Genomic DNA, 26,262 nt, shown 5'->3' with positions numbered 1-26,262 from the left:
CTTCCCAAGTCTGCCCCGCGCAGAAGTATCCAGCCGTTCCCACTAGGATCGACCTAAAGTCCGGGTTCCTCATAGTCGGGTCTTCCTAACAGCCTTCCAGCGTCGGTCTATAGCCGCTCCACTTTGCGTAGATACAACTAGACCAAGGCAGACTCATATTGCACTTGGTTCAAAGAGAATGGGAAACAAGATGGATGCATCGCTCAACCTCTTTGCCCGTAAGGCATAGTCCCATTTCGGTCTCCTAAAATTGCATGAATCAGGTTTTTAACTTACAAGTTCTAAGGTCCTTGTCTATCTAACGTTCGCATCAAATAAATTCCATTGAGGAAAGCTCTCGGCTAACCGAGACCACCCTGCCGTAGGATGGACCCAACGGTCACATCCACCACGCTTCCCTCGGGGGTTGTTTTAGTTATCTAATTACCTACCACATTATGTTTGACACATAAAAACAGCTTCCTTAATTAACATGTTAATCACAGGTTCCTTTACGTAATTTAGGGAAGACACACTAAGACAAGATAAAACAAGATCAAACACTTCCTCAACTTATCTTCAGATTAATGTTTGTCTCCACAGAAGAATTAAGTGTCCCTTTCTGCCTCCGTAGAAATAATCCTTTCGTATCCCGGAAATAAAAACTTGAAGGTTTATCCTACCAAGATTCTTCCTTGTAACTAGTATCAAGGTCTCGAGATCCCATCTGAGTCACATAGAACACTTGTGTAGGATCCGGAGGCATTGGGATTTATGGCCAGAGCCCCCATGGCACCCAAGCATCCTCCTACGCCAAGTAATTTCAACGGAGAGACCTCTCGTGGTGGGTTCGGTCCACATTCCCGCCGGCGTGGATTCATAAGCCCCTTGGTTAGGGTTTGGCGGTTCGCTCGAGGGGGGGGGGGTTAGCTAGCACCATCCTTCCTTAATTATCCCTTTAGGAAATCATCCACAGCTGAAGCAACCATCCTAATAACATTTACTAGGGAAAACATCCCTTTTGTTTCCATGGCAATTTATCCTTACAATTCCCGCCATGAAAATATAATCACTTGGATATTCATCCAAAACCATAGCCAATCCTTAAGTATCCTTTCGGGAACAATCAAGCTGAAACAATGAGCCTAACATCCTTTAACTAGGAAAATATCCTTCCCTAATCCAGCAAGTAACCACTCTTCTTACTAACCTCTTTTCCATCTTAAACAAGGTCAACCCTCATTAGAAACATCAATGGTAAACCATTTCAACAAGTCCCTTAAGCCACAATTACATTGGAACTTAGCTTATCCCTACTTAAATAATTTTCAGTCTTGATATACTGCCTCCCTAGGGTTTACTCTCCCCCTTGGGATCCAGGGTTGCTCAAGGAACAACTTTAATGGTTATCTTCTAGATCTTTTCAATGATCTATGTGATTTCACCTTGACCTTTATTAATCATGGCTACCTATTTAGGGTAGAAGATCAACCCATCTTAAGCCTTTTAATGGTGAATACATGCAATTCTACCTCTATTTAAGAATTCAAGATGCGTGAGAAGAATCTAAATCTTGGTACAACCTGGATATGAGCTATAGTTGCCGGAGAGTTGGTGGTATTCGTGTCTCCGCTTGCATTGGATATGTTCCTACCTCCGTTTGCAACTTCAGCACTTGTGCTCCTTGTAACTCATCTCTTGGGTGCCATCCTTGTGTGTTCTTGGTCTTGCAAACGTTGAGGTAAATTGATCGCTCTTGCCTTGGCGGAAGGAAGTGGTACGAGGGTCCACAAGGAATCTAAGGCCAATCAATGTGACTTCACACATGCATAACTCTTCTTCTTCTTTTACCCTCTCCCCAATTTGCTTTCCTTCTATCTCACCCTCTCCATCTCATAGTCTTCTCTCCCTCTCTCTTTCTCTCTCACTCTTGTTTTACTTCTTCTCCTTCTTCTTCTCCTTCTATCTCTCTCTCTTCTTCTTCTTCTTCTTCTTCTTCTCCTCTCTCTCCCTCTTCTTCTCCTTCTTTTTCTCCTTCTCTCTCTCCCTCTTCTTCTTCTTCTTTTTCTCCTCTCTCTCCCTCTTCTTCTCCTCCTTTCTCCTCTCTCTCCCTTTTCTTCCCCTTCTTTCTCTCCCTTCCTCTTCTTCTCCTCTTCTCCTTCTCTCTCTCTCTCCCTCTTCTTCTTTTCTTCTCTTCTTCTCCTACTCTCTCTCCCCCCCCCTCTCTCTCTCTCTCTCTCTCTCTCTCTCTCTCTCTCTCTCTCTCTCTCTCTCTCTCTCAAGCTCCTTCTCGCAATCTCTTGGAGGGGTATTCTTCTACCTCTCTCTCATAGCCTCTCGGGGTCTCCTTGTGCTTCCTTGTGCCTTCCATGCCTCATATTTATAGCTAAACAAGAGAAGAGGGGTTATGGCTAACAAGAAGAGCTCTTTGTAGAGGGAATCTTGGAAAAGTCAGTAATTTGATGCTTAAATAATAATTTTGATGGTTTGATTGGCTCCCAAAGGGGGTAAAATGTAATGTGTCCACTCCTCCGCTAGTGGGACACGTCTTAGCAGCCCATCGGTAAGAGAGTCTAGAAAGTGCCACCTGGCACTCGCAAGGAATGTCATAGGGTTTGCGATCTAGGTCTTCCCAAGTCTGCCCCGCGCAGAAGTATCCAGCCGTTCCCACTAGGATCGACCTAAAGTCTGGGTTCCTCATAGTCGGGTCTTCCTAACAGCCTTCCAGCGTCGGTCTATAGCCGCTCCACTTTGCGTAGATACAACTAGACCAAGGCAGACTCATATTGCACTTGGTTCAAAGAGAATGGGAAACAAGATGGATGCATCGCTCAACCTCTTTGCCCGTAAGGCATAGTCCCATTTCGGTCTCCTAAAATTGCATGAATCAGGTTTTTAACTTACAAGTTCTAAGGTCCTTGTCTATCTAACGTTCGCATCAAATAAATTCCATTGAGGAAAGCTCTCGGCTAACCGAGACCACCCTGTCGTAGGATGGACCCAACGGTCACATCCACCACGCTTCCCTCGGGGGTTGTTTTAGTTATCTAATTACCTACCACATTATGTTTGACACATAAAAACAGCTTCCTTAATTAACATGTTAATCACAGGTTCCTTTACGTAATTTAGGGAAGACACACTAAGACAAGATAAAACAAGATCAAACACTTCCTCAACTTATCTTCAGATTAATGTTTGTCTCCACAGAAGAATTAAGTGTCCCTTTCTGCCTCCGTAGAAATAATCCTTTCGTATCCCGGAAATAAAAACTTGAAGGTTTATCCTACCAAGATTCTTCCTTGTAACTAGTATCAAGGTCTCGAGATCCCATCTGAGTCACATAGAACACTTGTGTAGGATCCGGAGGCATTGGGATTTATGGCCAGAGCCCCCATGGCACCCAAGCATCCTCCTACGCCAAGTAATTTCAACGGAGAGACCTCTCGTGGTGGGTTCGGTCCACATTCCCGCCGGCGTGGATTCATAAGCCCCTTGGTTAGGGTTTGGCGGTTCGCTCGAGGGGGGGGGGGGGTTAGCTAGCACCATCCTTCCTTAATTATCCCTTTAGGAAATCATCCACAGCTGAAGCAACCATCCTAATAACATTTACTAGGGAAAACATCCCTTTTGTTTCCATGGCAATTTATCCTTACAATTCCCGCCATGAAAATATAATCACTTGGATATTCATCCAAAACCATAGCCAATCCTTAAGTATCCTTTCGGGAACAATCAAGCTGAAACAATGAGCCTAACATCCTTTAACTAGGAAAATATCCTTCCCTAATCCAGCAAGTAACCACTCTTCTTACTAACCTCTTTTCCATCTTAAACAAGGTCAACCCTCATTAGAAACATCAATGGTAAACCATTTCAACAAGTCCCTTAAGCCACAATTACATTGGAACTTAGCTTATCCCTACTTAAATAATTTTCAGTCTTGATATACTGCCTCCCTAGGGTTTACTCTCCCCCTTGGGATCCAGGGTTGCTCAAGGAACAACTTTAATGGTTATCTTCTAGATCTTTTCAATGATCTATGTGATTTCATCTTGACCTTTATTAATCATGGCTACCTATTTAGGGTAGAAGATCAACCCATCTTAAGCCTTTTAATGGTGAATACATGCAATTCTACCTCTATTTAAGAATTCAAGATGCGTGAGAAGAATCTAAATCTTGGTACAACCTGGATATGAGCTATAGTTGCCGGAGAGTTGGTGGTATTCGTGTCTCCGCTTGCATTGGATATGTTCCTAGCTCCGTTTGCAACTTCAGCACTTGTGCTCCTTGTAACTCATCTCTTGGGTGCCATCCTTGTGTGTTCTTGGTCTTGCAAACGTTGAGGTAAATTGATCGCTCTTGCCTTGGCGGAAGGAAGTGGTACGAGGGTCCACAAGGAATCTAAGGCCAATCAATGTGACTTCACACATGCATAACTCTTCTTCTTCTTTTACCCTCTCCCCAATTTGCTTTCCTTCTATCTCACCCTCTCCATCTCATAGTCTTCTCTCCCTCTCTCTTTCTCTCTCACTCTTGTTTTACTTCTTCTCCTTCTATCTCTCTCTCTTCTTCTTCTTCTTCTTCTTCTTCTCCTCTCTCTCCCTCTTCTTCTCCTTCTTTTTCTCCTTCTCTCTCTCCCTCTTCTTCTTCTTCTTTTTCTCCTCTCTCTCCCTCTTCTTCTCCTCCTTTCTCCTCTCTCTCCCTTTTCTTCTCCTTCTTTCTCTCCCTTCCTCTTCTTCTCCTCTTCTCCTTCTCTCTCTCTCTCCCTCTTCTTCTTTTCTTCTCTTCTTCTCCTACTCTCTCTCCCCCCCCCCTCTCTCTCTCTCTCTCTCTCTCTCTCTCTCTCTCTCTCTCTCTCTCTCTCTCTCTCTCTCAAGCTCCTTCTCGCAATCTCTTGGAGGGGTATTCTTCTACCTCTCTCTCATAGCCTCTCGGGGTCTCCTTGTGCTTCCTTGTGCCTTCCATGCCTCATATTTATAGCTAAACAAGAGAAGAGGGGTTATGGCTAACAAGAAGAGCTCTTTGTAGAGGGAATCTTGGAAAAGTCAGTAATTTGATGCTTAAATAATAATTTTGATGGTTTGATTGGCTCCCAAAGGGGGTAAAATGTAATGTGTCCACTCCTCCGCTAGTGGAACACGTCTTAGCAGCCCATCGGTAAGAGAGTCTAGAAAGTGCCACCTGGCACTCGCAAGGAATGTCATAGGGTTTGCGATCTAGGTCTTCCCAAGTCTGCCCCGCGCAGAAGTATCCAGCCGTTCCCACTAGGATCGACCTAAAGTCCGGGTTCCTCATAGTCGGGTCTTCCTAACAGCCTTCCAGCGTCGGTCTATAGCCGCTCCACTTTGCGTAGATACAACTAGACCAAGGCAGACTCATATTGCACTTGGTTCAAAGAGAATGGGAAACAAGATGGATGCATCGCTCAACCTCTTTGCCCGTAAGGCATAGTCCCATTTCGGTCTCCTAAAATTGCATGAATCAGGTTTTTAACTTACAAGTTCTAAGGTCCTTGTCTATCTAACGTTCGCATCAAATAAATTCCATTGAGGAAAGCTCTCGGCTAACCGAGACCACCCTGCCGTAGGATGGACCCAACGGTCACATCCACCACGCTTCCCTCGGGGGTTGTTTTAGTTATCTAATTACCTACCACATTATGTTTGACACATAAAAACAGCTTCCTTAATTAACATGTTAATCACAGGTTCCTTTACGTAATTTAGGGAAGACACACTAAGACAAGATAAAACAAGATCAAACACTTCCTCAACTTATCTTCAGATTAATGTTTGTCTCCACAGAAGAATTAAGTGTCCCTTTCTGCCTCCGTAGAAATAATCCTTTCGTATCCCGGAAATAAAAACTTGAAGGTTTATCCTACCAAGATTCTTCCTTGTAACTAGTATCAAGGTCTCGAGATCCCATCTGAGTCACATAGAACACTTGTGTAGGATCCGGAGGCATTGGGATTTATGGCCAGAGCCCCCATGGCACCCAAGCATCCTCCTACGCCAAGTAATTTCAACGGAGAGACCTCTCGTGGTGGGTTCGGTCCACATTCCCGCCGGCGTGGATTCATAAGCCCCTTGGTTAGGGTTTGGCGGTTCGCTCGAGGGGGGGGGGGTTAGCTAGCACCATCCTTCCTTAATTATCCCTTTAGGAAATCATCCACAGCTGAAGCAACCATCCTAATAACATTTACTAGGGAAAACATCCCTTTTGTTTCCATGGCAATTTATCCTTACAATTCCCGCCATGAAAATATAATCACTTGGATATTCATCCAAAACCATAGCCAATCCTTAAGTATCCTTTCGGGAACAATCAAGCTGAAACAATGAGCCTAACATCCTTTAACTAGGAAAATATCCTTCCCTAATCCAGCAAGTAACCACTCTGCTTACTAACCTCTTTTCCATCTTAAACAAGGTCAACCCTCATTAGAAACATCAATGGTAAACCATTTCAACAAGTCCCTTAAGCCACAATTACATTGGAACTTAGCTTATCCCTACTTAAATAATTTTCAGTCTTGATATACTGCCTCCCTAGGGTTTACTCTCCCCCTTGGGATCCAGGGTTGCTCAAGGAACAACTTTAATGGTTATCTTCTAGATCTTTTCAATGATCTATGTGATTTCATCTTGACCTTTATTAATCATGGCTACCTATTTAGGGTAGAAGATCAACCCATCTTAAGCCTTTTAATGGTGAATACATGCAATTCTACCTCTATTTAAGAATTCAAGATGCGTGAGAAGAATCTAAATCTTGGTACAACCTGGATATGAGCTATAGTTGCCGGAGAGTTGGTGGTATTCGTGTCTCCGCTTGCATTGGATATGTTCCTAGCTCCGTTTGCAACTTCAGCACTTGTGCTCCTTGTAACTCATCTCTTGGGTGCCATCCTTGTGTGTTCTTGGTCTTGCAAACGTTGAGGTAAATTGATCGCTCTTGCCTTGGCGGAAGGAAGTGGTACGAGGGTCCACAAGGAATCTAAGGCCAATCAATGTGACTTCACACATGCATAACTCTTCTTCTTCTTTTACCCTCTCCCTAATTTGCTTTCCTTCTATCTCACCCTCTCCATCTCATAGTCTTCTCTCCCTCTCTCTTTCTCTCTCACTCTTGTTTTACTTCTTCTCCTTCTTCTTCTCCTTCTATCTCTCTCTCTTCTTCTTCTTCTTCTTCTTCTTCTCCTCTCTCTCCCTCTTCTTCTCCTTCTTTTTCTCCTTCTCTCTCTCCCTCTTCTTCTTCTTCTTTTTCTCCTCTCTCTCCCTCTTCTTCTCCTCCTTTCTCCTCTCTCTCCCTTTTCTTCTCCTTCTTTCTCTCCCTTCCTCTTCTTCTCCTCTTCTCCTTCTCTCTCTCTCTCCCTCTTCTTCTTTTCTTCTCTTCTTCTCCTACTCTCTCTCCCCCCCTCTCTCTCTCTCTCTCTCTCTCTCTCTCTCTCTCTCTCTCTCTCTCTCTCTCTCTCTCTCTCTCTCTCTCTCTCTCTCTCTCTCAAGCTCCTTCTCGCAATCTCTTGGAGGGGTATTCTTCTACCTCTCTCTCATAGCCTCTCGGGGTCTCCTTGTGCTTCCTTGTGCCTTCCATGCCTCATATTTATAGCTAAACAAGAGAAGAGGGGTTATGGCTAACAAGAAGAGCTCTTTGTAGAGGGAATCTTGGAAAAGTCAGTAATTTGATGCTTAAATAATAATTTTGATGGTTTGATTGGCTCCCAAAGGGGGTAAAATGTAATGTGTCCACTCCTCCGCTAGTGGGACACGTCTTAGCAGCCCATCGGTAAGAGAGTCTAGAAAGTGCCACCTGGCACTCGCAAGGAATGTCATAGGGTTTGCGATCTAGGTCTTCCCAAGTCTGCCCCGCGTAGAAGTATCCAGCCGTTCCCACTAGGATCGACCTAAAGTCCGGGTTCCTCATAGTCGGGTCTTCCTAACAGCCTTCCAGCGTCGGTCTATAGCCGCTCCACTTTGCGTAGATACAACTAGACCAAGGCAGACTCATATTGCACTTGGTTCAAAGAGAATGGGAAACAAGATGGATGCATCGCTCAACCTCTTTGCCCGTAAGGCATAGTCCCATTTCGGTCTCCTAAAATTGCATGAATCAGGTTTTTAACTTACAAGTTCTAAGGTCCTTGTCTATCTAACGTTCGCATCAAATAAATTCCATTGAGGAAAGCTCTCGGCTAACCGAGACCACCCTGCCGTAGGATGGACCCAACGGTCACATCCACCACGCTTCCCTCGGGGGTTGTTTTAGTTATCTAATTACCTACCACATTATGTTTGACACATAAAAACAGCTTCCTTAATTAACATGTTAATCACAGGTTCCTTTACGTAATTTAGGGAAGACACACTAAGACAAGATAAAACAAGATCAAACACTTCCTCAACTTATCTTCAGATTAATGTTTGTCTCCACAGAAGAATTAAGTGTCCCTTTCTGCCTCCGTAGAAATAATCCTTTCGTATCCCGGAAATAAAAACTTGAAGGTTTATCCTACCAAGATTCTTCCTTGTAACTAGTATCAAGGTCTCGAGATCCCATCTGAGTCACATAGAACACTTGTGTAGGATCCGGAGGCATTGGGATTTATGGCCAGAGCCCCCATGGCACCCAAGCATCCTCCTACGCCAAGTAATTTCAACGGAGAGACCTCTCGTGGTGGGTTCGGTCCACATTCCCGCCGGCGTGGATTCATAAGCCCCTTGGTTAGGGTTTGGCGGTTCGCTCGAGGGGGGGGGGGTTAGCTAGCACCATCCTTCCTTAATTATCCCTTTAGGAAATCATCCACAGCTGAAGCAACCATCCTAATAACATTTACTAGGGAAAACATCCCTTTTGTTTCCATGGCAATTTATCCTTACAATTCCCGCCATGAAAATATAATCACTTGGATATTCATCCAAAACCATAGCCAATCCTTAAGTATCCTTTCGGGAACAATCAAGCTGAAACAATGAGCCTAACATCCTTTAACTAGGAAAATATCCTTCCCTAATCCAGCAAGTAACCACTCTGCTTACTAACCTCTTTTCCATCTTAAACAAGGTCAACCCTCATTAGAAACATCAATGGTAAACCATTTCAACAAGTCCCTTAAGCCACAATTACATTGGAACTTAGCTTATCCCTACTTAAATAATTTTCAGTCTTGATATACTGCCTCCCTAGGGTTTACTCTCCCCCTTGGGATCCAGGGTTGCTCAAGGAACAACTTTAATGGTTATCTTCTAGATCTTTTCAATGATCTATGTGATTTCATCTTGACCTTTATTAATCATGGCTACCTATTTAGGGTAGAAGATCAACCCATCTTAAGCCTTTTAATGGTGAATACATGCAATTCTACCTCTATTTAAGAATTCAAGATGCGTGAGAAGAATCTAAATCTTGGTACAACCTGGATATGAGCTATAGTTGCCGGAGAGTTGGTGGTATTCGTGTCTCCGCTTGCATTGGATATGTTCCTAGCTCCGTTTGCAACTTCAGCACTTGTGCTCCTTGTAACTCATCTCTTGGGTGCCATCCTTGTGTGTTCTTGGTCTTGCAAACGTTGAGGTAAATTGATCGCTCTTGCCTTGGCGGAAGGAAGTGGTACGAGGGTCCACAAGGAATCTAAGGCCAATCAATGTGACTTCACACATGCATAACTCTTCTTCTTCTTTTACCCTCTCCCCAATTTGCTTTCCTTCTATCTCACCCTCTCCATCTCATAGTCTTCTCTCCCTCTCTCTTTCTCTCTCACTCTTGTTTTACTTCTTCTCCTTCTATCTCTCTCTCTTCTTCTTCTTCTTCTTCTTCTTCTCCTCTCTCTCCCTCTTCTTCTCCTTCTTCTTCTCCTTCTCTCTCTCCCTCTTCTTCTTCTTCTTTTTCTCCTCTCTCTCCCTCTTCTTCTCCTCCTTTCTCCTCTCTCTCCCTTTTCTTCTCCTTCTTTCTCTCCCTTCCTCTTCTTCTCCTCTTCTCCTTCTCTCTCTCTCTCCCTCTTCTTCTTTTCTTCTCTTCTTCTCCTACTCTCTCTCCCCCCCCTCTCTCTCTCTCTCTCTCTCTCTCTCTCTCTCTCTCTCTCTCTCTCTCTCAAGCTCCTTCTCGCAATCTCTTGGAGGGGTATTCTTCTACCTCTCTCTCATAGCCTCTCGGGGTCTCCTTGTGCTTCCTTGTGCCTTCCATGCCTCATATTTATAGCTAAACAAGAGAAGAGGGGTTATGGCTAACAAGAAGAGCTCTTTGTAGAGGGAATCTTGGAAAAGTCAGTAATTTGATGCTTAAATAATAATTTTGATGGTTTGATTGGCTCCCAAAGGGGGTAAAATGTAATGTGTCCACTCCTCCGCTAGTGGGACACGTCTTAGCAGCCCATCGGTAAGAGAGTCTAGAAAGTGCCACCTGGCACTCGCAAGGAATGTCATAGGGTTTGCGATCTAGGTCTTCCCAAGTCTGCCCCGCGCAGAAGTATCCAGCCGTTCCCACTAGGATCGACCTAAAGTCCGGGTTCCTCATAGTCGGGTCTTCCTAACAGCCTTCCAGCGTCGGTCTATAGCCGCTCCACTTTGCGTAGATACAACTAGACCAAGGCAGACTCATATTGCACTTGGTTCAAAGAGAATGGGAAACAAGATGGATGCATCGCTCAACCTCTTTGCCCGTAAGGCATAGTCCCATTTCGGTCTCCTAAAATTGCATGAATCAGGTTTTTAACTTACAAGTTCTAAGGTCCTTGTCTATCTAACGTTCGCATCAAATAAATTCCATTGAGGAAAGCTCTCGGCTAACCGAGACCACCCTGCCGTAGGATGGACCCAACGGTCACATCCACCACGCTTCCCTCGGGGGTTGTTTTAGTTATCTAATTACCTACCACATTATGTTTGACACATAAAAACAGCTTCTTTAATTAACATGTTAATCACAGGTTCCTTTACGTAATTTAGGGAAGACACACTAAGACAAGATAAAACAAGATCAAACACTTCCTCAACTTATCTTCAGATTAATGTTTGTCTCCACAGAAGAATTAAGTGTCCCTTTCTGCCTCCGTAGAAATAATCCTTTCGTATCCCGGAAATAAAAACTTGAAGGTTTATCCTACCAAGATTCTTCCTTGTAACTAGTATCAAGGTCTCGAGATCCCATCTGAGTCACATAGAACACTTGTGTAGGATCCGGAGGCATTGGGATTTATGGCCAGAGCCCCCATGGCACCCAAGCATCCTCCTACGCCAAGTAATTTCAACGGAGAGACCTCTCGTGGTGGGTTCGGTCCACATTCCCGCCGGCGTGGATTCATAAGCCCCTTGGTTAGGGTTTGGCGGTTCGCTCGAGGGGGGGGGGTTAGCTAGCACCATCCTTCCTTAATTATCCCTTTAGGAAATCATCCACAGCTGAAGCAACCATCCTAATAGCATTTACTAGGGAAAACATCCCTTTTGTTTCCATGGCAATTTATCCTTACAATTCCCGCCATGAAAATATAATCACTTGGATATTCATCCAAAACCATAGCCAATCCTTAAGTATCCTTTCGGGAACAATCAAGCTGAAACAATGAGCCTAACATCCTTTAACTAGGAAAATATCCTTCCCTAATCCAGCAAGTAACCACTCTGCTTACTAACCTCTTTTCCATCTTAAACAAGGTCAACCCTCATTAGAAACATCAATGGTAAACCATTTCAACAAGTCCCTTAAGCCACAATTACATTGGAACTTAGCTTATCCCTACTTAAATAATTTTCAGTCTTGATATACTGCCTCCCTAGGGTTTACTCTCCCCCTTGGGATCCAGGGTTGCTCAAGGAACAACTTTAATGGTTATCTTCTAGATCTTTTCAATGATCTATGTGATTTCATCTTGACCTTTATTAATCATGGCTACCTATTTAGGGTAGAAGATCAACCCATCTTAAGCCTTTTAATGGTGAATACATGCAATTCTACCTCTATTTAAGAATTCAAGATGCGTGAGAAGAATCTAAATCTTGGTACAACCTGGATATGAGCTATAGTTGCCGGAGAGTTGGTGGTATTCGTGTCTCCGCTTGCATTGGATATGTTCCTAGCTCCGTTTGCAACTTCAGCACTTGTGCTCCTTGTAACTCATCTCTTGGGTGCCATCCTTGTGTGTTCTTGGTCTTGCAAACGTTGAGGTAAATTGATCGCTCTTGCCTTGGCGGAAGGAAGTGGTACGAGGGTCCACAAGGAATCTAAGGCCAATCAATGTGACTTCACACATGCATAACTCTTCTTCTTCTTTTACCCTCTCCCCAATTTGCTTTCCTTCTATCTCACCCTCTCCATCTCATAGTCTTCTCTCCCTCTCTCTTTCTCTCTCACTCTTGTTTTACTTCTTCTCCTTCTATCTCTCTCTCTTCTTCTTCTTCTTCTTCTTCTTCTCCTCTCTCTCCCTCTTCTTCTCCTCCTTTTTCTCCTTCTCTCTCTCCCTCTTCTTCTTCTTCTTTTTCTCCTCTCTCTCCCTCTTCTTCTCCTCCTTTCTCCTCTCTCTCCCTTTTCTTCTCCTTCTTTCTCTCCCTTCCTCTTCTTCTCCTCTTCTCCTTCTCTCTCTCTCTCCCTCTTCTTCTTTTCTTCTCTTCTTCTCCTACTCTCTCCCCCCCCCCCTCTCTCTCTCTCTCTCTCTCTCTCTCTCTCTCTCTCTCTCTCTCAAGCTCCTTCTCGCAATCTCTTGGAGGGGTATTCTTCTACCTCTCTCTCATAGCCTCTCGGGGTCTCCTTGTGCTTCCTTGTGCCTTCCATGCCTCATATTTATAGCTAAACAAGAGAAGAGGGGTTATGGCTAACAAGAAGAGCTCTTTGTAGAGGGAATCTTGGAAAAGTCAATAATTTGATGCTTAAATAATAATTTTGATGGTTTGATTGGCTCCCAAAGGGGGTAAAATGTAATGTGTCCACTCCTCCGCTAGTGGGACACGTCTTAGCAGCCCATCGGTAAGAGAGTCTAGAAAGTGCCACCTGGCACTCGCAAGGAATGTCATAGGGTTTGCGATCTAGGTCTTCCCAAGTCTGCCCCGCGCAGAAGTATCCAGCCGTTCCCACTAGGATCGACCTAAAGTCCGGGTTCCTCATAGTCGGGTCTTCCTAACAGCCTTCCAGCGTCGGTCTATAGCCGCTCCACTTTGCGTAGATACAACTAGACCAAGGCAGACTCATATTGCACTTGGTTCAAAGAGAATGGGAAACAAGATGGATGCATCGCTCAACCTCTTTGCCCGTAAGGCATAGTCCCATTTCGGTCTCCTAAAATTGCATGAATCAGGTTTTTAACTTACAAGTTCTAAGGTCCTTGTCTATCTAACGTTCGCATCAAATAAATTCCATTGAGGAAAGCTCTCGGCTAACCGAGACCACCCTGCCGTAGGATGGACCCAACGGTCACATCCACCACGCTTCCCTCGGGGGTTGTTTTAGTTATCTAATTACCTACCACATTATGTTTGACACATAAAAACAGCTTCCTTAATTAACATGTTAATCACAGGTTCCTTTACGTAATTTAGGGAAGACACACTAAGACAAGATAAAACAAGATCAAACACTTCCTCAACTTATCTTCAGATTAATGTTTGTCTCCACAGAAGAATTAAGTGTCCCTTTCTGCCTCCGTAGAAATAATCCTTTCGTATCCCGGAAATAAAAACTTGAAGGTTTATCCTACCAAGATTCTTCCTTGTAACTAGTATCAAGGTCTCGAGATCCCATCTGAGTCACATAGAACACTTGTGTAGGATCCGGAGGCATTGGGATTTATGGCCAGAGCCCCCATGGCACCCAAGCATCCTCCTACGCCAAGTAATTTCAACGGAGAGACCTCTCGTGGTGGGTTCGGTCCACATTCCCGCCGGCGTGGATTCATAAGCCCCTTGGTTAGGGTTTGGCGGTTCGCTCGAGGGGGGGGGGGTTAGCTAGCACCATCCTTCCTTAATTATCCCTTTAGGAAATCATCCACAGCTGAAGCAACCATCCTAATAACATTTACTAGGGAAAACATCCCTTTTGTTTCCATGGCAATTTATCCTTACAATTCCCGCCATGAAAATATAATCACTTGGATATTCATCCAAAACCATAGCCAATCCTTAAGTATCCTTTCGGGAACAATCAAGCTGAAACAATGAGCCTAACATCCTTTAACTAGGAAAATATCCTTCCCTAATCCAGCAAGTAACCACTCTTCTTACTAACCTCTTTTCCATCTTAAACAAGGTCAACCCTCATTAGAAACATCAATGGTAAACCATTTCAACAAGTCCCTTAAGCCACAATTACATTGGAACTTAGCTTATCCCTACTTAAATAATTTTCAGTCTTGATATACTGCCTCCCTAGGGTTTACTCTCCCCCTTGGGATCCAGGGTTGCTCAAGGAACAACTTTAATGGTTATCTTCTAGATCTTTTCAATGATCTATGTGATTTCACCTTGACCTTTATTAATCATGGCTACCTATTTAGGGTAGAAGATCAACCCATCTTAAGCCTTTTAATGGTGAATACATGCAATTCTACCTCTATTTAAGAATTCAAGATGCGTGAGAAGAATCTAAATCTTGGTACAACCTGGATATGAGCTATAGTTGCCGGAGAGTTGGTGGTATTCGTGTCTCCGCTTGCATTGGATATGTTCCTACCTCCGTTTGCAACTTCAGCACTTGTGCTCCTTGTAACTCATCTCTTGGGTGCCATCCTTGTGTGTTCTTGGTCTTGCAAACGTTGAGGTAAATTGATCGCTCTTGCCTTGGCGGAAGGAAGTGGTACGAGGGTCCACAAGGAATCTAAGGCCAATCAATGTGACTTCACACATGCATAACTCTTCTTCTTCTTTTACCCTCTCCCCAATTTGCTTTCCTTCTATCTCACCCTCTCCATCTCATAGTCTTCTCTCCCTCTCTCTTTCTCTCTCACTCTTGTTTTACTTCTTCTCCTTCTTCTTCTCCTTCTATCTCTCTCTCTTCTTCTTCTTCTTCTTCTTCTTCTCCTCTCTCTCCCTCTTCTTCTCCTTCTTTTTCTCCTTCTCTCTCTCCCTCTTCTTCTTCTTCTTTTTCTCCTCTCTCTCCCTCTTCTTCTCCTCCTTTCTCCTCTCTCTCCCTTTTCTTCTCCTTCTTTCTCTCCCTTCCTCTTCTTCTCCTCTTCTCCTTCTCTCTCTCTCTCCCTCTTCTTCTTTTCTTCTCTTCTTCTCCTACTCTCTCCCCCCCCTCTCTCTCTCTCTCTCTCTCTCTCTCTCTTAGCTTAAAAAGTATATTGGTTCTAATATTCAAGTTCTTGAAGAACTACCTCTCCTCGATGAGAATGGGTTAATTATCTATAAACTTGAGAGGATTTTTGGCAAGTGGGAGAAGGTTCTAAGGAACTATATTATCATAGAGTGCCTATGGAAGAATCTTCTTGGCAGCATGCTTAATATTTTGAACAATTTCCAGGGCTACTTCAAGAGGATACTAGCTCATTGCATAGTGGACAACTTGCCATATAAAACTTTTGCATTCAAAATAATTGGCATTGTAATTTCAAAATATAATTTTGAAGGTATGAATGGATACCTATTGAAGTATACTTCATTTCTATACTTCATATGCACTAATTTGACATATCTAAAGTTATGGACATTTTCTATAGCTACCTTGTTCAAGAGAATTTTATAATTCATTGTTTGATCTTAATGAGGTTTCTCCAAGGTTACTCTAGCATTGGGCCTTCGCTATTCATTTCTATCATTCATTTACCTTCTCCATCTTCAAGTTTTGAGGATAAAACTTTTGGGTAGGTGTGGATTGGAATAAAACAATTTTTGTACTCTTTAGCTTAAGGGAAAATACCTTAATTGGGGTTGGAGTATAAAAGGCAAGAGCATGTCATTGTAATGATCTTTTAGCACATTTGTAAATTTCTCCATTTCTTGGAGCTTGAGGGTTCTTGCCTTCCCCACCAACATTGAGAGCGAATACTCAATGCCCACCATAGCAAGAGGTGGATTTCTTGTAATAGCCTCTCATCCATGATTCTCACTATAGCTTTGATATCATCTAGCTATGGCTTCATTATGATGTAGGTTTATTAAATTTTCATCCATGGCATGGCTCTAACTATTTGATTCAATTGTTATTTCTTGAATTTCTTATTATTTTAATTTAAACCAGGCTAGGCTCATTTTAGTTTGGCATAGGAAATGTGATTCTAGGATATGTGTATGGTTAGGATGAATGAAGGGCAATGGAGTTGTGTGCAAATTCTTTGAAGGAAATATGTGGATGTGGAATGTGCTTGTCTATGTGTGATGTGTGCCTAGACGAATGGAGGGCCTATGAGGTGTGAATTGGGAGCCTAAGGTGAGATGTACTTGTCAAGAAGTGAAGTGGAGAGAGAGGAAGAGGAGAGAGACAGACTAGAATAGGAGAGAGAAATACAGAAATAAGTAAGAAGCCATTGAAGCTGAGAGGAAGGTAATGAGGAGAAGGACAGTATTGCATTAATATGTCAAAAGATGAGAAAAATTACATGTCTCCTCCTTTTATACCTATGCCAGTGTGACATGGTATTACTATTATTTTCACACTAAACCACTTTTCTTCCAAGCTTCTTACAATCCATCCCATCTCAAGGGTTTTTTCCCTCAAAAACAAAGTTACAAAGATTGGAAAAAGATGGATAGAACATAGTACTACTATGTTTTTAGCTTTATAAATGGGAAAATGAATGAAATATGAGAGATATATGGACTGAAATGAAGGAATGGAAGTAAGCCTTAGCTATATACATGATCAAGAGTACTTCAGAAGTACTTAGAGCCTTAAAGTCTTCAGTTGATGAACTCGAAATGAAGTAGATAGCTTTCTATATAAGCAGACCATGTTGAACCAAATCTTCCATAACTTTTGGTAAAAGTATCCAAAAGAAATGTACCACGTGTCAAAATGTAGATCTTGAAGAGTGCTTTGACCCTATGTAGGTGCCATAATTCTGAAAATTAGGAAGAATAAAAATTATTCTAAAACAATCAGCTGTCAGGTCCCTGTTTGCACCATAATTGGCTCCATAATCAGTAAGCTTCAACCACCACCAATGTGTCTCGTAGGTAAGGAAACTCATCTAGTATAGAATCAGGCCTCCAAGAAGCTTCCTCAAGTGGTAAACCTCTCCATTTGATCAAATATTCAGTGATGGAGTGAGATCAGAGCTTCTTCTCATGCTGACCAATGACACCCTCTGGGATGTATTGAATAAGACCTTCTTCATCAATAGGTGGTAGCACATCGACTATATCAAACATAGAAAGGAGCTAACTAACATGGAATACATTATCAATCTTAGTGGAAGAGGGTAGCTCCAATCTATATGCCAAGTCTCCAATGCGCTTTAGGATCCGGTAGGGGCCATAAAATCTGTGAACAAGCTTGTTACTAGATCCATCTTTCAAAGTAGAATACTGAGACTTAGGCACCTTCAACAAACCAATTCTCCTTCTTGGAAATCTAAAGGTCACCTCTTCTCATCTGCATACATCTTCATTTGGTCTTGGGCTTTCCTAAGATTCATCTTTAACTGTTAAAGAAGGGTATTTATTCTTTTCAATTCTTCTTTCCCATGAGGATTGATTCTTTCATTGAAGATGGATGTGGGTAAGGGCACATTATAACCATACATAGGCTCAAAGGGTGAAACTCCAATACTAGCATGAGTGGAGTTATTGTAGGGAAACTCAGCCAAGTGTAACCAAGAATCCCATGAATTTTGGACATCATAACAAAAATGGTGAAGATAAGTCTTCAAACACTTGTTTACCCTTTCTGTCTGTCCATGAGTTTGTGGACGATAGGTCATAGAGGGAGCCAATTTAGTGCTCATGGATGTGAATACCACCTTCCAAAAGCTACTCATGAACTTTGGATCCCTATCATGAACAATCACTTGCGGTAATCCATGTTATCTAAAAAATTGCTCCATAAACCGACTAGCCACTTGAGAAGCAATAAATTGGTTCTTGGTTGAAATGAAATGGGCTATCTTGGTGAGTCTATCCACCACCACATATACACTATTCCATCCCTTTTAGGTAGTAGGTAAGCCAATAATAAAATCTATGGTAATGTGCGTCTATTTGCCTATAGGAATAGGTAATGGCTACAACAAACCACCTGGTTTATGTGTGTTGTCCTTATTTTGCTGACAAGAGGCATGCACTTCATAACAAAATCTTTTACATCTTTCCATATTCCTTTCTAATAAAAGCTTTTACTGATCCTATCATAGGTTTTGAAAACTCCAAGGTGTCTAGCTAAAGGCAAAGAATGCAACTCCTCCATAATTTTGCATGTAAAAGAAGAAGTAGAGGGAATGACAACCTTGCCATATTTAACCAGATTAGGCCATTTTGAAGTTACTAATGGGAGTTATCTTTCATGAGACCTTGCTGTAATTTCTAAAAAATGTGACTGAGCTCTTTATCCAAAAGATAAGCTTCTTGTAATTCTTCAATCCAGTCTCACTATGTAGCTCAGTCATTGCTGAAACTTTGCAGGCTCACATATGAGAAAGAGAATCAACCACTAAATTGTCTTTGCCCCTTGTATGAGTGATGTCAAAATCATAATTTTGCAATGTAGCTACCCACCTATGCTACTTAGGAGTAAGATTGGACTAAGTGAGGAAATACTTAAGGACTATGTGATCACTTTGAACTCTGAATCGGTTGCCATACAAATAATGGTGCCATTTCTTAATTGCATGCAAGATAGCCAATATCTCTTGGTCATAATCATTCATAACCATTTCTTATCTATAAGCTTGCAACTTTCAAAGGAAATCACTCCATGCTCTTGTAACAAAACAACCCCTATGCCTTGGCCACTGGCATCACATTGTATGGTAAACTCCGAAAAATCTAGCATGCTAAAATAGGAGCAAGAGTAAGGAGTTCCTTTAATTGGTTGAAGCTATTATCGGCAAAAGCATCCCAAAAGAAAACTTCCTTCTTCAACTTATCAGTCAAAGGCCAATAAATCCTCTAAATAAAGTAGTGGTAGTAGGTGTTGGCCAATTTTTAATACATTACACCTTCTTGGGATTAGCATGGATCCCTTTTTCATTGACAATATGTCCCAAGTATTCTAGTTCAATGTATGTAGTATGAAAGAGCATTTCTTCTCCTTAGCAAAGAGTTTGTGATGGCTAAATGCATCAAAAACCTTCCTCATGTGTGATAAATGGTCATGAAGGGTCTTACTGTAAATCAAAATGTCATCAAAGAAGACTAAGACAAACTAAAAGAGAAAAGGCTACAAAATCTTGTTCATCAAAGTCTAAAAGGTAGCTGCAACATTTGTAAGCCCAAATGGCATCGCTAGGAAATGATAGAGCCCTCGATTAGTCCTAAAAGCAGTATTGATTTCATCACCCTCTCGCATACGGATCTGATGATACCCTGACCTCAAATCAATCTTCATAAAGAATCTAGCCCCCTTTGTCAGAGAGAGAACTAGGGAGAGAGAAAGAGGAGAGAGAAAGACTGCAGAGGAGAGAGAAAGACTGTAGGAAGAGAGAGAAATAGAGTGACGAGGAGAGAGAAAGACTAGAATTGGAGAGAGAAAGACAGGAAAGATGAAGAAGCCATGGAAGCTTGGAGCAAGAAGGGAGAGAAAGATTGTAAATGTATTGATATGTCAAAAAGATGTGTAAAATTACAACTTCTCTCCTTATATACCAGTGTCAATGTGACATGGCATATTAATAGCATTCTAAGTATTCCCAGCTTCTTACAATCCATCCCTTCCCAAAAGTTTTTGTCCTCAAAAACAAACCTAGAAAGAACTAAAGAAAAGATGGATAGAACAGAGTACTACTCTATTTTACAGCTTTACAAATAGGAAATGAGTGAAAATTTATCATTACAAGGGTTGAATATGATGAAAGGAAAGAGAACTCCACTATATACATGATTTGAAGAACCTTAGAAGCCATTGGAGCCATAGAATCTTCAACAAATAGCTCTAGAAGAAAGTAGACAGTTTGCTGAAATAACAGTCCCTGCGGGACCAAATCAGCCATAACTTTTGATAGAAGTGTCCAAATGAAGTGTACCACATATCAAAACGAAGCTCTTGAAGAGTACTTTAAGCTCATGTAGATAGCTCAATTCTCAAAATGAAGTACGACAAAAACTGTTCTAAAACAGCGTGCTGTCCTGAACCAGTCTGCACCAATACTAGCTCCATAAGCAATAGGCTTTAGCCACTAATGTATCCTTCAAGTATGGATACTCATCCAATATTGAATCAGGTCTCCAAGAATCCTCTTCAGAGGGTAAACCTCTCCATTTAATCAAATATTCCACAATAGAACGTGATCGAAGCTTCTTTTCATGCTGACCTATAACAGCCTCCGGGATGTACTGAACGATACCATCTTCATCAATAGGTGGCAGCTCATCAACTAAATCCACTGGATCACCATAATAGGGCTTGAGCTGACTAACATGGAAGACGTTATGAATCTTTGTAGAAGAGGGAAGCTCTAGTCTGTATGCCAAATCTCCAATCCGCTTAAGGATCCTGTAAGGGCCATAGAATCTGTGGGCAAGCTTATTACTGGATCCATCTTTCAATGTTGAATACTTGGATTTGGGCACCTTCAACAAAACCAGCTCTCCTTCCTGGAACTCTAAAGGCCTCCTCTTCTCATCAGCATACATCTTCATCTGATCTTGAGCCTTCCTTAGATTCACCTTGCATTGCTGAAGAAGAGTCTGCATTCTTTCTAACTCTTCCTTCCCATGAGGGTCGATCTTTTCGTTAAAAATGACTGTGGGTAGGGGCACCTTGTAACCATACAAAGCCTTAAAGGGTGAAACTCCTATGCTCGCATGAGTGGAATTATTATAAGCAAACTCAGCCAGGTGTAACCAAGAATCCCATGAAGTTTGGACATCATAGCAAAAATGGCGAAGATAAGTCTCCAACCATTTATTAACTCTCTCTGTCTGTCCATTAGTTTGGGGATGATAAGCCGTAGATGGAGCCAACTTGGTACCCATAGATGTAAATACCGCTTGCCAAAAGTTACTCATAAACTTTGAGTCCCTATCATGGACAATCACCTGCGGTAATCCATGCAATCTGAAAATATGCTCCATAAACTGGTTGGCCACCTGAGAAGCAGTAAACTGAATTTTTGTTGGGATAAAATGAGCTGCTTTGGTGAGTCTGTCAACCACCACATAAATACTATTCCACCCCTTCTTGGTAGTAGGTAAGCTAGTGATAAAGTCCATAGTAATATGAGTCCATTTACCCGTAGGAATAGGCAATGGCTGCAATAAACCCCCTGGCTTATGGGTGCTATCCTTATTTTGCTGACAAGGCATACACTTCATAACGAAGTCCTTGACATCTTTCCACAGTCCTTTCCAATAAAAGCTCTTGCTGATCCTGTCATAAGTCTTGAAAACTCCCAAGTGTCCAGCTAAAGGCGAAGAACGCATCTCCTCCATAATTTTTCGCTTGAAAGAAGAAGTAGAGGGAATAACAATCTTGCCCTTCCACCAAATAAGACCATTTTTAAGCTGGTAATGTGAGTTTTCTTCCATAAGACCTTGCTGTAATTTCTGAAAGATTTGGTTGAATTCCTCATCTAAGAGATATGCCTCTTGTAGCTCTTCAATCCAATCACTATGTAATTCCGTCATGGCTGATACTTTGCAGGCCCACATACGAGAGAGAGAATCAGCCACTATGTTATCTTTGCCCCTTGTATGAGTGATATCAAAGTCATAATTTTGTAATGTTGCTACCCATCGTCGTTGCTTTGGAGTAAGATTTGACTGAGTAAGGAAATACTTGAGTACGCGATGATCACTATGTACTCTGAATCGGCTGCCATATAAGTAATGGTGCCATTTCTTGATTGCATGCAAAATAGCCAACATTTCCTGATCATAAACATTCATGGCCATCTCCTTATCAGTAAGCTTACGGCTTTCAAATGCAATTACTCCATGCTCCTGAAGCAAAATAGCCCCAATGCCACGGCCACTAGCATCACATTGTATAGTAAACTCTTTAGAGAAATCCGGGCATACAAGAATAGGAGCGGAGGTAAGTAATTCCTTTAACTGGTTGAAGCTGCTATCTGCAAGAGCATCCCAGAAGAAAGCCTCTTTCTTCAACCTGTCAGTTAAAGGGGCTGCAATTGCCGCATAATGCTTTATAAATCTGCGATAGAATGAAGATAGACCAAGAAATCCTCAAAGAGAGGTAGTAGTAGTAGGCGTTGGCCAATCTTTTATGCATTGCACCTTCTTGGGATCAGCCTGTATTCCTTTTTCACTGACTATATGTCCCAAGTATTCCACTTCAGTCTGCATGAAAGAACACTTTTTCTCCTTAGCAAAAAGCCTATGATGTCTCAACACATCAAAAACCTTCCTCATATGCGACAAATGATCCTGAAAAGTCTTGCTGTAGATCAAAATGTCGTCGAAGAACACCAAGACAAACTGAAAGAGGAAAGGTTGTAGAATCTTATTCATCAGGTTTTGAAAGGTAGCTGGAGCGTTTGTAAGGCCGAATGGCATCACCAAGAAATGGTAGAGTCCACGATCAGTCCTGAAAGCAGTTTTGACCTCATTACCCTCTCTCATGCGAATCTGATGATACCTTGATCTCAAATCAATCTTCGTGAAGAATCGAGCCCCCTTAAGCTCATCAAGCAAATCATCTATCCTGGGTATAGGATACCTGTTCTTCACTGTTATCTTATTGAGATCCCTGTAGTCAATGCACATTCTAAAAGATCCATCTTTCTTTTTGACTAACAGGACTGGAGATGCATACGGTGAAGAACTTGGTTCAATGAATCCCATTTCAAGAAGCTCTTTGATTTGCTTGGCTACTTCCTCTCGTTCACATTTTGATAGTCTGTAAGGTGGCTTATTGATTGTCTTTGAGTTGGGTTCCAAATCAATGGGGTGATCCACCGCTCTCTTAGGAGGCAATGAAGTAGGTACTTCAAATAAATCTCTGTACTCCTCAAGAAGAGCTGTCAAGGCTGGATGGTTTGCTGAATTATTGGACTGATCCTATGTTTCTTTGTTCAAATGCAATACAAATATCTGTGAGCACTTCTTATACTCTTTCTTGAGTTGTTGAATGGTAATAAGCTGAAAATCAGATTTACTAGGGATCCCCTGTAAACGAATGAGCTGTCCATTGGAGAAAAACTCCATATATAACTGTGAGAAATCCATAGTAATCCTGCCTAAGGTCATCAACCAATCACAACCAAGTACAATATCTATGGGCCCCATTTCCAAAGTGATCAGGTTTACTTTGACTTCAAAATTTTTAGCCATCTGCAAAGAAACCTGTGGAAAAATCTGTGTGCTGATTTCCTCTTCACCATTAGCCACTTGTACTCTAATGGGCTGCTGTAAGTCGGTGGGAACACAATTCAACTTGTACATAATGGATTTATTGACAAAACTGTGGGTACTGCCACTATCTATCAGGATGAACACTGGCTTTCCACATATGCTTCCCTTCATACGAAGTGTATTAGGGTTCTTAGATCCCGTCCAAGCATCCATAGAGATAGAACAATTAGTGGCAGCAGGCCAACTCATTACAAAATCCACCAGGATTAAATGGGATATCACCGCCTGGATCAAAAGGAAAAGAGTCAGATGGATCATAGAAGTACTCCTGTCCACCATCATCCTCGAAATCTTCATTTTCAGCATTGATTGGGACTGCATTAACTTCATCTATGTCATTTTCAAGGTCCTCAAGAACTAGCATACTCTGAATTTTTGGCTTGGCATTTTTGTAACACACTTTGAAGCATGGTCAGGAGTATACTTTTCTCCACACTTGAAGCATAAGCCTTTGTCCTTTCTTTCCTTGTAAAGATCCATGGGAATATTTCTGGAATTTGTATTGGCTGAAGTAGACTTAGGCTTATTGTCACCTTGCTTAAATTCAACCTTTGGACTGTTTGCTATCTTGAAATTGCCTTGAAGCCTAGAAGCATTAAATGGAGGATAAGTTGGTATCCGTAAGCTCCCACTAGGCATATGATTGCTGCCATAATTGTTACCAACTTGCCCTTGCTTTAAAACAGTCCTTGGCTGTCCATAACTTGGCTGAAATGAAGACTCTTTCCTATACTTCCTTCCAAAGCGCTCTGCAAGCTCAATAGCCTTGAAAAGTGAAGTAGGATTCTGCGCCATAACATCAGCTGACAAGGATGGTTCTAAACCATACATGAACTTGTGTAACTTGGCCTCATCACTGATGTTTTCCACATACATGGTCAAGTTGAGGAATTGGTTTGTATATTCTCTTACACTTAGGCTCCTTTGTTCCAAGTTGTACCATCTTCGCTCTAACTTCTCTTTTTCAAGAGGTGAAACAAAGACTTCAGTCATAAGTGCCTTGAAAGCTTCCCAATTCTCAATAAGTACATTCTCTTTCTTAATATACCTCCACCAAGTGTGAGCAAATCCTTCTAAGTGGAGGGAGGCAAAATGTATCTTCATGTCATCAGTTTTAGGAAATATGTCGAAATAAGACTCCATCTTAGAAGTCCATTCCTCTAATTCTGATGGTGAAGATGACTGGCCATTGAATTTGGATAAAACAATTTTATCCTTGAATTCTCTATCATGGAAAGGTTGCTGTCCCAAAACTGGCTGATCGGAATTTCTAAGTACAGTTTGGGTAGTTTATTCCATCAACTTATCAAGCGTAGACTTCGTTTGTCCATGAGATAAAACCATTTGCTCCATTGTAGACTTTGTTTGACCAAATGATAAAATCATATGCTCCATTGCTGACAAAATAGCCTCATGACGTTCCTTATGTCTTAGTTCATGGGCACATAAAGCGTCATTGAGAATACTAATCTCTCCTTGTTGATGCTCTTCAGGGTTCTCTTGAAGTGTGCTTTCCATCATAGAATCCCTGATTTGCTGTGCATAGTCCTCCTGGACCTTATTTTTGCCTTTATGCCCTGCCATACTAGTGCAGTCCTGCAGTACCCCCTGTCAGTAAAACGGCTATAACTTTGGCTAGAAAACTCCGATTGCAAAACTTTTTTGTGTGAATCAAAGCTTACAATGCCCTCTTTGAGATGAGCTATAGCACGCTATAACAGGTTTAGGACAGAAAATTCTGTAACTGAATTTTAGAGTCTGAACTGTCCAGTCCTGCACCCTGTTTAGACCTGTAAGTGCCCTGTTTTGACCGTGTAATGCAAGAAAGTAACCTCCAATGGCTACCAAACCCTGAAAAGGGGTATATAGGACCTGTGGGTACCCTGTAGTACCTACACCTGTACTTCAGTATCAAAGGGTGTACCTGTATCCACCTGTAAATACCCTGTGGATAACCTGAAAATGCCCTGTTTTACCCTGTTTTACTCCAGTAGGTACTTGAGTCGTTGGAAAGTTTTCAATCTTCAATTCTCCACTCGCTGTACCTGTGTGAGGGATAAAACGGCAGGACGGGCTCCCTACACGGGCTCGAATCACCGGGAGGTGGGCAAAGTTTCCCCCGGGTCGGTTGGTTGCACCCCTTCGGGATCTTCGATAGTGAGGGAGGGTCACCTCTCTTTTGTCCCACTATCTCCCCCGGCATCCACCTTTTTCCTCGGTGGGAATATCAACATGGCAGAGGCTAGTGTGCTAAGCAATCAGCATGATATGCAATTGAAAAATAACCATTCAGCCTTTCATGAGATGCAATTGATTGAGATAAAAGAACTTGAGATGGGAGAAGGGTTTTACCTATGCAATTCAGTGACTCACTGATTGCTAGTACTTACCCTTTACAATTTTCCAATTTAGGCAAAAGAGAATCAACCAATCAATTGGATTAGAGTAAGCAAAGGAATCAATCAATGTATTCAGTCCATAGGATTCAAATGTTATGCTGAAATCTCAGATTAAGGCCATTCATTCACTGATTGAAGCTAATATGCATTAGGCAAGCATTGCATTCATGAATAGATGAATTCAAGCAAAGGTTGGCTGAGAATTTGATGAAAATGTTCAATTCTTTAATCTCTCAGTCAAATGGCTTAAGCTCAGCAATTGGATTAATGAGAGAGATTAAAAATTGAAGAGAAATACCTTGACATGGCTGAAAATAACTTGCCAAATGCTTGATAGGGCTCCCGGTTGTCCAATGTTAGCAAAATACTCCATGAAGCTTGCTTATCTGATGGTTGAGACCAATCTTGAAGCTTCAAATGCTTGAAATTGAAAC

Source organism: Lygodium microphyllum, chromosome 13 (assembly GCF_053477565.2).
Source record: "Lygodium microphyllum isolate KBCC chromosome 13, Lygodium_microphyllum_v1.1.10, whole genome shotgun sequence".
In the NCBI taxonomy this organism is placed as follows: Eukaryota; Viridiplantae; Streptophyta; class Polypodiopsida; order Schizaeales; family Lygodiaceae; genus Lygodium; species Lygodium microphyllum.
The sequence above is the reverse complement of the archived record's forward strand: the minus strand, read 5'-3'. Positions refer to the sequence as shown.